Source organism: Bombus pyrosoma, linkage group LG16 (assembly GCF_014825855.1).
Source record: "Bombus pyrosoma isolate SC7728 linkage group LG16, ASM1482585v1, whole genome shotgun sequence".
Taxonomy (NCBI): domain Eukaryota; kingdom Metazoa; phylum Arthropoda; class Insecta; order Hymenoptera; family Apidae; genus Bombus; species Bombus pyrosoma.
Genome location: NC_057785.1, coordinates 1975478 through 1989326, shown reverse-complemented (window position 1 = coordinate 1989326; position 13849 = coordinate 1975478). Strand labels below are relative to the sequence as shown.

The 13849-nt window shown below is 34.0% G+C and overlaps 1 protein-coding gene and 1 long non-coding RNA gene across 13 annotated transcripts in view; one reads left to right on the top strand and one right to left on the bottom strand.

The window, feature by feature from the left end:
- The window catches only part of LOC122576449 (muscarinic acetylcholine receptor DM1), a 42135-nt gene that overhangs the window by 8906 nt on the left and 19380 nt on the right, over window positions 1-13849 (bottom strand). For 10 of the 12 annotated variants that reach the window (XR_006319763.1, XM_043746779.1, XM_043746785.1 and 7 more), the window contains one exon: window positions 1027-1170. The gene's annotated coding sequence lies outside the window, so the exon portion shown is untranslated. Of the gene's footprint in view, window positions 1-1026; window positions 1171-1553; window positions 1939-2048; window positions 2095-13849 lie in introns of those variants that run through there. The other 2 variants (XM_043746775.1, XM_043746774.1) reach the window with 2 other exon arrangements.
- On the top strand, window positions 4079-13003 carry LOC122576450. Its single transcript, XR_006319764.1, has 2 exons — window positions 4079-8371; window positions 8480-13003. It is a non-coding gene; the product is annotated as an uncharacterized LOC122576450 (long non-coding RNA).

Here is a 13849-nt window from a genome sequence, read left to right as displayed (position 1 = left end):
AGTATTGGAACACTTGTAGCGATCAAGTGGAAATTGGCTCTCGTTTCTCAAGCTTCATGACTCATGACTGTGTTTAAGCGCTTATCGTCTAGGGTTGCGTGACTGAAGAACAGTATCATGGGGTAAGAGGAACGCTTCTTGACTCGATACACGAGAAAAGAAGCACCGTGGTTGGTCAAGAGGTTGGAAAAGAATAAAAGACTCAACGACCAGGTAAAAATCCCGGTTACATGATGTTTTGTATTTTCGAGAATATTTCAAATATGGCAGAAGTCTGGTAAGAAGAGCAAATTGCACGTTGACAGGCGGCGGAAATTTACATTTTTGAAGATTCATTATGAGAACATTCTATATGTGTCCTATTTGTAATAATGAACCGCTTCTTTCATGATTTTCAGCCGTGTGTCGCATCGCTATATTATATATTTCCACTCTGCTCGATATATTTTCATATTCCAAAGAGTCCTCGACTCGCATGACGTCAATTTAATATCGGACATGGACCGGATTTTCTCGTGATTTTCTCTAATTTTTGACAAGCACGATATACGAGCGTATAACCGAATGAGAAAATGTAAATATAATATCGTTTATCCATCGTTAGTTTGAAATTATATTAAAATCAATATTATTTGTGTTTTCGTATATCATATTTTACTTTCTATTAATATCGTCGAGTTTTATAATTTCGTTGTTACAAGTAGATCGTGGATTTTTATGCATGTATAAGAAATTTGAAGGAAAATTAGAGAAGTATATGTAAATAATATATAAAGGTATAAAAATATATACAAAATATCCAAAATGGAATACTTGTTTTAGTATATCTAATAAATGAAACAAATGACTATTTTGATTCCATTGTTCGTTACGTTCATAAATATATAAAATTGCATAAAAATTCCGTCTAATTAGATATAGTATTCCATATTATTATTTAATAGTATTTAATATTATAAGGGAAATTGAAATTGCGTTATAAAATACATGGAAAATGAAACGAACGAATTAATTGATATTTATTACCAGCCAAGTGATCCATACCAGTATCCAGGCTGCCGTTGCCACCTTCGATGTCAAGATGCCCTGGGATGTGCAAGCAAGCATAGTCAGACACGCCGCAATGTGCAGCCAAACGGAGGGAAATCATTTTGAATACTTATGACGACCCTGTAAAAATGGGCAAATTTACAATTTGAGAGGCAATAGTTTATAGACAGAGAAACCGAGCTTCTCAAGACCGAAACCTGAAATATTTCTGAAACTATTAACAAACTATCGAGGACGTAACGTTCTGCGTTAATTTGTCGTCTCGTGAACGTTACAGAATTTGCCACGTTGAAATTATCTGCCACTTTTCAGCGCTCGAATATTTTACTTAATTTAGTCAATAATTTTACAAGCGACAGAAAGAATAATCTTTTTACAACAGTCTCTTCTTTCGTAAATTTTTCGCGAACAAATTTTTCTAATACCATCGAGTTCTTTCATATAAGTAGCAGCACAGATTAGCGTTGCAAAAGATTCTAAATCCTTGTAATTGTTCGACGTACCAACTTAAGGTCCATAGAGCATTTTTCAGTTTCTTGTTATTTCCTGCTCTATACCAATCGATGTATCGTAATCATATTTGTCGTATCAAGGACTAAATGTCCCCGTGGACACCAGCGGACATCTGAACTAATGGATCTTTTAATTACTATTGACCGGCTCATAAACGCGTAGTATACCTGACTTAAACGAACAGACGACCATAGAGGACGTGGACGACACCAATTTTCTGAATAGAACGGTTCATTTTCCTATTTATCGTTAATTATACTTTGATGAAGATGCACTTCGTTTCGCTACTAATTTATGAAATGAAACGTTCGTTCCTCTACTATGATCATTTTTTTTTAACAAACAATTCATCTATCTATATTTATTCGTTACGTCCTGCAAGAATAAAAATGATTGTTAAGCAAATTCGCCTTCTTATATTGCTAATAATCAATGAAATGTGGACATTAAATAATAGAAATAAAAAAAAAGAATTCGCTCCTTACCATTATCGCAGATATGCTATGGATTATGTGCAGAGCGTTGAATCAGATCAATAATCTATGGTGAAACGTTGTATGTACCTGTTATATTGATTATTGATTCATTATAACAATATAATTATCGGTATTTAGATGCACGCAGTCATGTTGGTAAGTATAGCGATGTGAGCATAAATTGAAAATCCTAATTAAACATGATATTTGTCGTTATTTACTGATATATACGTAGGAGATAATTAATGAAGTGTACATTCTATTTTACGTTACGTTATTATCGCGAAACACGCTACGAAGCTACGAGGCAACAATTATATTATTCGAACGATTCGAGGATAATTTTGAAATTCTCATAAATTTTTGTAAATTACTGTTGCAAATAATCATTTGTCATTCACATTCAGCCACCAATCATCAATTTCGTGAACGAATGGCAGCTGGACAAAATTTAATTATTATAGAAATAATTTATTATAAAATATATTAAATTTGGCTGGACGAAATTTGAAACACCCTATATATATATATATACCATACATTTCACATTACCATATTACACACGTCTTATTTCCATACCGTAGCATATTTTAAATTGCATAAACACCCGTAGTTTAATGAATATATTTACGAGAGTAATTTCGAAACTGGCCATGTCCACTCCCTAAAACTAAATTGACTTTAGTTTTTGAATATTAAAAACAAAAATTTCTACATATCGTTACTAAACTAACTCCAGCTTAACACTAAATTTACTAAGCTCGGTCAAATGACCGGTTTGAAAATTTCATTTAAAATTGTACACTCATTGTTATTTTCTTTGCTCGTCCAACTTTATCTAAATTCTTATATTAACAAAAATTGAGAAATTGACTGATCAGATAGTATAAGAATTTACATCAAGTTAGACGAACAAAAGAGATAACGATGAATGTACAATTTGAAACTAAATTCTGGTTATTTGATCAGGCCTGGTACAGTTAATGTTAACCATGCCCAACGCAGTTTGATTTTCGCTATTCTAATGGACAACTGGTAGGATTTTGTGTGGCTACAGCCATCGACGAATAAATCCTAATCATCATCGTTCGTAATAATACCTGAAAAAACGACGGACCCTTCTATCAATATTATTAATGACAAGTTTTCAGGCTAATTGTTGGTATCCCTGCAGCATAAGATAAGTTTTGACATAGGGTAGACGTGGCAACGTTTCAAATGGAAGCAAACGTTAGATGCGGATGTTTTTCATATTAATACCGATTTTCGAAAGGCTGAAATCAGTTAGGCTGGTCTCTGATACAGTGAAATCGGGAATGGCAGAAAAGCAGGGTGGTCCTTTAGCGTGGTGACAACTAGAAATGACATGAACTGCTACGTGCGATCACGAGTGATTCGATCACGTTCGTTCGTAATCAGGCTTATTCTTCATAGTAATTTGTGATTCTTCGCGATTGCTTCTGATTGACGGAGAGCGTAACTGCTTCTTTCCACGCATCATATAAGCTGTATATTTTGTATCGACCATATTAAATGAATATTAGGATTTTAAAATCGCCGGGAAAAATTAATATTTTATTTTTTAAAATTCCGATATGAGAGACGAAGCAAAGAAAATTGAATTATTTTTCGTTTTTAATATCGAATAAAGTACGATTTACGTTATATGCAAAAAACGTAGCGTGATCTTGAAGTTACATCATACGCAGATATTTTTATACAATCTACATCAAAGTATTTCGTAAGGAATAATTCGATCAAGATCAAGAATTACAATCACGACGATCGAGTTCCATGATCGAATGATCATGATTCTGTGATCACAGTGATAGATCACTGTTAGTGATTTTTCAAAATTTTATTTAAAATCGTACATTCATTGTTATTTCTTTTCTTGTTCGTTTAATTTTATGTAAATTTTTATATTATCTAATTAATCAATTTCCCAATTTTTGTTAATATAAGATTTTACATGAAATTAGACGAACAAAGGAAATAACGATTTGTCATGAAGAAATGGCAATATTTTGTGTTACGACGAGCTCTGTCGGTAATAAAATTAAAAAATAAAACAGACATTTCGTTACAACTTAATTCTATATTATAACAGCCACGCATACTCTGTGTTTGGCAAGTATACTCATCATTGCTTAATTTTTGCGACATATTTTAGGTACACACTTTTCAAAGTTTTTAAAGAGATCGCAATAGCCAACTGGTTAAAAAGATGACGCCACTTGCGATCAATGTGACGCGATACTACGACAAATCAGTGTCATCAATCCACCACGTATTTAAGTAACTTTCGTAATGACCAAAATTAGCATCGTTGTTGGCTAAATAAATCTACGGTCCTGTGAAAAAAAAAATTTCAACGGATACCTCGATATTTTTCCAAACTGGACACGACGAGTTTTCATACTATATGTTGCATATCTACGTCTCATTTAACAGCAAGAAGCAGAGCTCGATCGAGAGTAAACCGAGAAGCACCGTAGACTTGTTTGTCGAGGAAGACTCTATCTCCATCGTATAACATAACGTGTTTACACTGCAGATGAATTCGTCAGGAAACGCTTTGGACTGTTACGGCGAAATACGTTGTGATTTGTTGCTACGAATCTTCGTTACGCGAATACACCGTGGCAGCTCGATGAGGAATGAATTATGATTTCAGTATACGACATCGACACTGATAAACATCTATGGACGTGTTGGCTTAGGTAAACAAGTTTCATTTTTCGTATATGTAAATTTCCGTCACACGACCATGGAAAATGAAGCGAGTCTTCCATGACATATAATTTTCTTTTCCTTCACTGATTTATAATTGCTACTGCGGATAGCGACAATGGAATTGATATTGAGAATAACAGAAAGAGAGAGGGAAAGGGAGAGGTTTAATGGCCAAACTTTGTCAGTATACGATATGAACAGATAGTCAAGCCAAAAAATATTATATAAACATAGGTCTTTTAAAGCTTTATTGAAAACTTTAAACAAATATTGTATATTAATAATTTACTTGTACTTTAGGTCCATAACCTGTTACAAGAAGGTTGTTGTATTCTTATTTCTAACTTCTTACACTATATTTATATTCCTACATTGAGCTCTTTAGTTAGTATATTGTATTGTTATTGTGTTTATATTATATTTTATTCTGTAATGTTATATTATTTAACTCATTTTTAATTAGTATATATGACCACACATATATCATATATATGTGTGTACATATTATGTAGCTGTAAGAAATAAGAATAAAAGTACGAATAATTTATCACATACATATTTTTGATAATTTTCTACCGCGTGCTACACGCGACAATGTAACGCTAAATGGAGTGTACTCATAATTAATTATTTCCTATGTCTGACCGTAAACAATGCCAACAAATATCAAGTTTAATTAGCGTTTTCAATTTATGCCCATGCCGCTACACTTATCGGTGTGTTTACGCGTACCTAGACGCTCGTAATGACAGTGTTATCATGAATCGATAATTAATATAACTGGAGCGCACAACGTCCCATCATGGATTATCAATTTGGCTTAGTTTTTTGCACATAACGCACACCATATTTCCGATAATGGTAAGGAAGAAATTACTACAAATTTCGAGTTATCTTAAAACTTCAAATCGACTATTTTATATAACCTTTCAGTGTAGTATATCTATATGTGTATATGAGTACAATAGTATAATGTGTAGCAGTCGTGTTTCTCTTTTAAGGAAATTTCAAAATGTTTTACATAATACACACGATCTATAGGATTTACTTAAGAGTTTTGTGCTGAAATATATTTCCTACTACCTATTAATTACGTCGAAAAAGTGTTTTGCATAAAAGTCGAATGGTTTCAACGGCGCCATATTCTGATGTTATTAGTTTCCCTATCATCTTTTTTCTTTAATCGAATCATATATTGTTTAATATGTTAATCGATGCAGCTCAAGATTCTCTATAAAAAAAAAGTTATTAACCTACTTACGTCGAAAAACTATTAGTTCAGTAGACACTTTAACATTTATTTTGTAAAAGTTGTCGTATGAAAGGCAAGGAGAACAGACAGAAAAATAGTTTCTATTTCCTATTTATAAATTCCTCATATAATTAACCAGTTAGCTGTTGTTGACGAGTATACTCGTCATGAAGAAATGGCAATATTCTGTGTTATGACGAATCCCATAATAAGACAGTCATTTCATGATAACTTAATACTATATTACAACAGCCACATATACCCTGTGTTTGACAAGTATACACGTTATCTCTTACTTTTTGCGTCACATTTTAGGTACAAAGAGATCGCAAAAGATAACTGGTTAATAGTATCAACGATATTTCAGCTTAGATGGCTCTTAGGTGACTCACCCTGTATACACGAAAGTTTTCCATGGTATGTGTTTGAATACTTTCGCTAGCATGTATATCTATGTTAATAATTCCACTATAATATCAGACTCTCTTCGTTCGATTAACGATATTATCTGAACAGTCTGAAACTGAAGCTTAACTGTGTTGCAGTGATGAACGGTGAATATCTACAATATTTGTACCTGTATAACACGGTTTATTATTAAGTGGCATGGTTGCACGTCGATAGCTTTGCATTAGTTCTCCTTATTCAGGCTATAAATAATTTTCCGATATTGTTTCATCCTCGCACGCGTAAGCGCCCATAAGCCACGCCGAGCGATAGTTATTCTCTTCGTACACATTAAAAATATCATCTTGAGAAAGGATCATGCTCGTGGCTAATGGAAAACTGCCGACATAATAATATCTATCCTGTGGCCTCGTTGCAACACCCTTTCAATCCGAATGAATATTAAAGTCTGACATGTTGATATCAATAATAATAATTAATCGCTCTATTTTTAAACGAAGAATTTACCGATAAGAACAGAAGTATCTATTATGCGAAAAAAATAATAATAATGATAAGGAAAATAATATAATCGTAATATTTATATATATAATTGATTTATATATATATATAATTGATTTGTGTTAAGTCAGTAAACACGAAATATCTTTTATTATGCTTCTTTGACACTAACCTTACCAGACTCGGTCAAATGACCGGTTTCAAAATTTCATTTAAAATTGTACGTTCATTGTTATCTCTGCTGTTCATCTAACTTTATGTAAATTCTTATATTAACAAAAATTGAGAAGTTGATTAATCAGATAATTTGACCGGTCCTAGTAAGATGTGTTAAAGTGTCAATTTGGCGCACCAATGCCTGGTAAGCGACGATATAACGAAATTTAATTGGCCGCCAAATTCGAACTTTAGAAGAACGATGTTTCATATCGATCGACCAAATAATTGTTATATCGATAAAAATGTTCGAAAAATTCCTTAGGAATATTATATGCTGATAGCAAAGGTGTATTAATACCAGCGATACGATATTTTGATTAATAGAGTTACTTTAAAAAAAAGCAAAAGCATATTTGTTTTAATAAAAGAAAATTTATATTTTATACGTTACGACCTAATGAATTTAATAATTGGAAATTCAATAGACTAACAAATGTCTAAAACACACTATCCAACGGTCGACGTAACATGATTTATATAGGTCTAGTGATTTTATGACTTTATTCGTCAACTCATCACTCACCAGCGGTCAAACCTTCGCTTCCCATTGCTGGTCAGCCCACTCTGCATTCCACTTTAACCAAAATACAAATTCGACAGCTCTACCAATCACGGGAAACAAACAAGGCACACCTTCGACCACACCCGACGCAAAATATAAAGCATAGTATCAGACAGCTTTTTCGATCAAACTCAAAGTCGATTTAACTCGATCAACTTTTCAAACAAGCTACAGGTACACTATGAATGTTTGTGTATTTATGGAATATCAATTCAACCCTTTGAACGCCCAAGATGTTAAATCTGAGTTATTTAAAAAGTGCAAAATTTATATATTTATATAGCTTTGTGGCGACACTCGACGACGGAATTTTCCGACGGCTTTGCGACACAAAGCATAATATCATCAAAGCGTAAGGTCGACATGCCTAATGTGCCACCGATATCCCTACGGTCCTTCCGCCGAATATTCGGAAGAATACGTACGCGGCAACGTCGCGAACGTCTAACGAACGCGTGCGTAGTGGGGATATCGAGGGGCAACAAAAGAAAAGAATCTGTCCAAAGATTCATTCGGTTTTGAGCAGTGAAGTGCGAAGGGTCAGGTGTAACAGCGAAGCAAACGTAGTCGAGAAGCGAGAATTGTTGATTGTTAAATAAATTATATTGTTGAACATCGAGAGTATTTCTTGGGCATCTTTGATACATGTAAAACGTATGTGGTGTATTTATATGATATTATACAAATATTACATTTACATAATATTATTTATTTTTCTATTTCGAGATCAAAGTTTAATACCAATGTTATACTGATATACAGGCTGTTTGCTGTTTCGTCGAAGGAGTTTTAGCGAGAACAGGTTAGTCGTTAGTCAGGGACAGAGTTCGACTAATTTTTAACACAATGCGACATTGGGTTAAAGTTAAAAGATTGAAGATAAGCGAAACGCTTTAATAGTTGTTCCTAATAGATTTAACGGGGGCGTTCCTCTATCTTCCCTTCGAAGTACTTTTATCTGTTTCAATTAATTCACCAGGTTTCACGTTCTATTAACAAAAGCGTTTAATTAAAATGTTAACTACAGAACTTCAAAGTGTAAACACTTTGAAACGAGAATTGACATCGCAAAAGAGGAGAAAACGGAGGATTTTAACATGTGAAGTCTGAATGTTCCACCTTGGTGTCGCAGTTGCGCTAGTTCCGACAGATGGATATCCGTTCCGACCTAGCTAAAGTGAATAAGCAATTTCTGAATGCAAGTGCTGAATACAAGTTTCGTAGGTCCTCTTTAGCGGACCAACTACAAAAGGCCGAAACAAACACGACGAAACTGCTATTAATGTTTCTCTGTATCGTGAAAACGTCCGTGAAAGTGTTTCTTTATTTTAAGAAATTATTAAAATAGTAACATCGCTGTTTTAAAGCAACTGGCGGGAAATTTAAAACTGCACGAAAGAAAAGAACCGAGAGTACTCTTAAAATCGTGTTCTTTTTAAACGTTTTTCTTTGACAGGCACGCGTATCGATTACTGTAATTCAATAACGACTAATAACGATATAACAGAAAAGATTGTCCTATAAACTCTTTTCTTAATGTAAAATATCTTTATTATTTCGAGTATTAAGCGAAAATTGAAAATATTGAAAATATCGCTGTTCCGAATAAAAATATTTTATTTATAAATAAAAATTTGTAGATTTAAAAAGAACAAAACAGCGTAAAAGAAACGAAATAGAATATTATCAAATAGTGGATGAAGTTATTTAAGGAGGTAATGTAATTTATCTAATAACCTAATATAACCATTCACTGTGCTGATAGAACTATTGGATAGCTCTATCTAACCTAGCTAATAAACTTATGGCAGCTCTATATGAGTACTTAACGAAGTTATCTGAACGGCTAATTAAACTACCTAAGAAATTAATGCAGTTACCTGATGAACTGATAAGCTTACGCAGGAAGAAATCTGAAATTTATGATCGATGACTTTGTTACTTGTCAATTTACTAATATCGCGATTTGCTAAATTTTGAAACTAAATTCCACGAATCGGAAGCCATTGTAAAATTATAAAATTGTAAAAGAGGACAGGTACGATCTGCAATTCTTCGCTTATCAATTCGTTGATATCATTAATTGGTAATTTATCGGTCAAGAAGTCTCCGATGGTAACACAGCGTGATTTAAAACTCTTGCATAGTGCCTCATATTTTTATATACTATTTTATTTATTCACCTGCACGGCATACGGTCTATTTACAGCAATTATTGGCTTCTAGTTTCTGGATTAAATTGAGAAACTGTAATCGATTACTCTGCTTTATTTCTCACTACTAAGCGAACAAACTTCTATTTATTCTACCGATACGACAAGCAAACTGCGGATAGTACGCGTGAACATAGGGAATATCCAAAGCGTAGTATTTGTTACGTCCACAATTCAATAGGTAAAAGAAATTTCTACCTAGCATTCACTTTTTACGTCATACCCATAAAAATATGAATTCGGCATAAAAATGTACAGACGATGTCTGATTCCGGTTTGTCTTACAAGTGACTGCGAGCTAGTTAGACGCAGTGATCCGACGAGGAATCGCGACAATCCTAACCGATTTACCAGCGAATAATACGGTTGAACACGAGTCAACTATCGCATAGAGACAATCTCAAGGGTACACTGCCCGAGGAAATAGAGACTATTGACCTGTGATGAAGCATTGGTACCTCTGGATCGATTACACTCCATACAACCTCTTCGATCATCTTAACAACTAACTAGTGGAAATACACACACTGGCTGACGAAAGTATTCGAGATTTCGCTAGCTCTGTAACGAGACGTAGCTATCGTGTTTATGTAATAGTAAAATTTGAGATCAGTCCTGAAAATGTACATATACGGGTATACATAGAAGTTAGAAGATATTTATTGCAAACGTACACTTAGTGGAAAATTAGTATACACGGCGCGAATAGTAGCCTTAAAAGTGCAATTAATGTTAAAGATAGTGTCATTACACGATTGTGGCTCATTAATATAACGAATAATCGACTGTTCGAGTACTTTGCTGATCATGTTTCTATGCTTCTTATAAATATCTTGTAACTTCCGTACGGAATGGACCAGTTAAATAGGATCACCTAAATATCTTCATTATTTGTATTATCGTATACAAAATTTTCTCAGGAGAAACATGCACCGTTTGAAGCAGCACACGTAATATTGGAAATTGGTTTCCTTAGTGATCGTTCCTTTTTACGAGATCCGAAGATCACTGATATCTTTTTGTCGATAAGCCTATATTTGTGTTTGGATATTTTCCTAGAGCATGGAAAAATAAATTCAACGACCTATAGAACTATGGTCCTTCCGATCCTATGCTTTTCGCATATTTGCGTCTGAATGTATTAAAATTTTACGTGATATCTCAGGTTACGCAGCACACCGACTCTTCACGTTTATGTCCAAACATAAACATCGGCTTCTATTACAAGCGATAAGGCACTGGATGATCGCAACTGCGGAAATATTTTCGAATGCTAACCAATGTTTACGTTTGAATGTGTATACACGAATTAGTATGCTGGGTGTGAATTGAAATGCCGCGAAAATTTTTAACAAGTTCGAAATTCAGAAACGAATATCTCAAGATTAAATAATTCTAACGATACGGTTCTATATATGGTTGAATTTTTTTTCACTCTCTACAAGAATATTCAAAAATAAGTACACGGCTATCAACGAAAAATATCAGTAACCCTGAAATTTCATAATGAAACAATCACTAGAAAGAAAAATCTACTTTGAGTACTACGTTACGCTCCTTGAAGCAGTGCAATTTTCTCCTGGGTAGTTTTCTTACACGATAGTAAGTAGTACAGCTATTTAGGTGATTTCATTTAGTTGGTCCACCCTGTATACATTTTCAAGTTCGTTTCAAATTCGACTAACATATAGTCCTGTCTCATTACAGTGCTAATGAAGTTTCCAAACGTTTTATATAATGCGTACAATATTATTCAGCTTCTAATTAATTCACAACTAAAGCGGAACTGTAAATGGAATAACAAAAAGAGGATTCTCATTGAAAATCAGTTGACAATTTCTAAATATAGTCCCAGGTTGGTGTAGCCGCTTATCTTCAAATTGCACTTGTAACTACTTAGAGTTACAATTTAATGGGGTGAATTCTACAACGATTCTCTGTACGGCCAGGAGTTGGATTGTTCAGGACAGTTACGCGCCTCATTCGGCTCGGTGCCAACAGGCGTGTAAAGAGTTTCCATAGAACGACGTTCGGCAGCAAATTCACGGAGATCGACCTACGACCAGGACGTTCGACACCTTCTTTTTTCACGGCCATTTGAAACAGAGTACGTTCTTTCAATTGGCTCCGCCCAGGAGCTTATTCTCTGTGCGATATTCAAATATCAAACTCCTGTTTTATGCTTCATTTCAACGTTTTAACCACAGGTCACTTGCCACCGAAAGGAGCTTCCATTTTTATCTCTTTAGTACGATTCGGTGGAAGATTTTAGGAACATTGGCGTTTGAATACATTCAGTTTGCAGTTTTCGACGTACAAAATCTTTTCAATTCTCAGGAGTCTCGAGACTTTCAGTATCCCAACCCTAATTTTTAGAACTCTCACAAAGTTCAATTAATCGATCGTATCACGAATGTAAATCAACTTGCTTTATCATTTTCTACAAAATAGTCAATGGCGTGATTAATGAATCACGTCCACAGGGATTGTTCACTATTGAGAAATTTCCTAACACTTGGAAACCCAGCACACTTTGCCGCGCGCAAGTTACAACGTTATTACTCGGCAAAGTAAAAGCTTATTCCTTTTTTACACTTATTTTCATCTTTTTATAATTTTGTTATAGAGAAGCTGGATCGAAGGACGTAAGGCCATAGGAAACTACGTATCGATATATTCATGGTGATCATGCATCGACAGTTATTTATAAATAGTTTGATTATTAATAAATATCTTCTTCCTTTTTTTCAGTTATTCTTTCGGTGTACGAGTTAGAACAGTACATGTTTCCCAATCTTTTTTCAATCATGCTCTACCTCAGCGCCTCGAAGATCCTGCTGTATCCTTTAGAAGTGGAATCTAGGTAAAAAATGATCGTATCCAGTATTATATATATAAATACATAAGTACTGTACATATAAAGTACTACGTTACTCTGCTGTACTTTTGTAACTTAAAACGACCAGTACCATAGGAAGTAGTATATGTATTACTTTATCATACTTGTAGTACTGTAGTACAACGAGTACTATACTCCAACTTCAACGAACAATAAACTTTAAGCTTAAGCCAACTCTCGAGAGTTTCAAAGAGTAACAAATTCAATTCTTTGCCGCTGCCAATCTTGTATCGACAGGAATGGTAAACATTTTTTTTTAAACATAGTTTTCGCTACTATTAGATGTAAATATCAATCTTTAACAATCTTTCCAATGACGTATGTTTATATGACATTCTTTTCCTTGTCTTGACCTGTATAATATATATACTGACAACGTTTGCCGGGGAAGAAATGGGATACTCTATATAAAGTACTATATTATTTTGTACTGTATTTTTAATAAAATAGTACAACAACTACTATACATGTATGTTTTTTACATACATCACATTTTATGCATTTTTGCATTTTCAAATTTTCCATCAACGATTATGATAATTAAGTAGCTTAAGAGACTTTCGAGTGACGTTTCTTTGGAAAATTGCTACTGTCATCGACATCTAAATACTGCAAGGATTACCGTGCACAGGTTAACCGTATTATGCTCAAGCATAGCGATAATAATCTCCTTCTGTTTGGCAAGTATAATCCAGAGTTACGGGATACGGAAATTTATCTGGTGTCGTCTCTATAAATTTCTCTCGGCCGCTATCAAATGAACCGATCGATGTCATTAATTATTTAACCAGATCGCCTAATTATCATAATCGTTTAACAGTGTAACAATATGATCGATGCGTAAACTGATCGTTTATTTATTCACTACTTTGTCACCTGATTAGTCAACTAATAAGACTCGATTATCCAAAGATTTCGAATTTCGTTTAAACTTTAACCAGTTAATTGCGGAATTTAATTTTAGAAACCTCCCATAGGATTGAATCGTGGAGTGCGTAAATAAATACAAGCGACGACGAA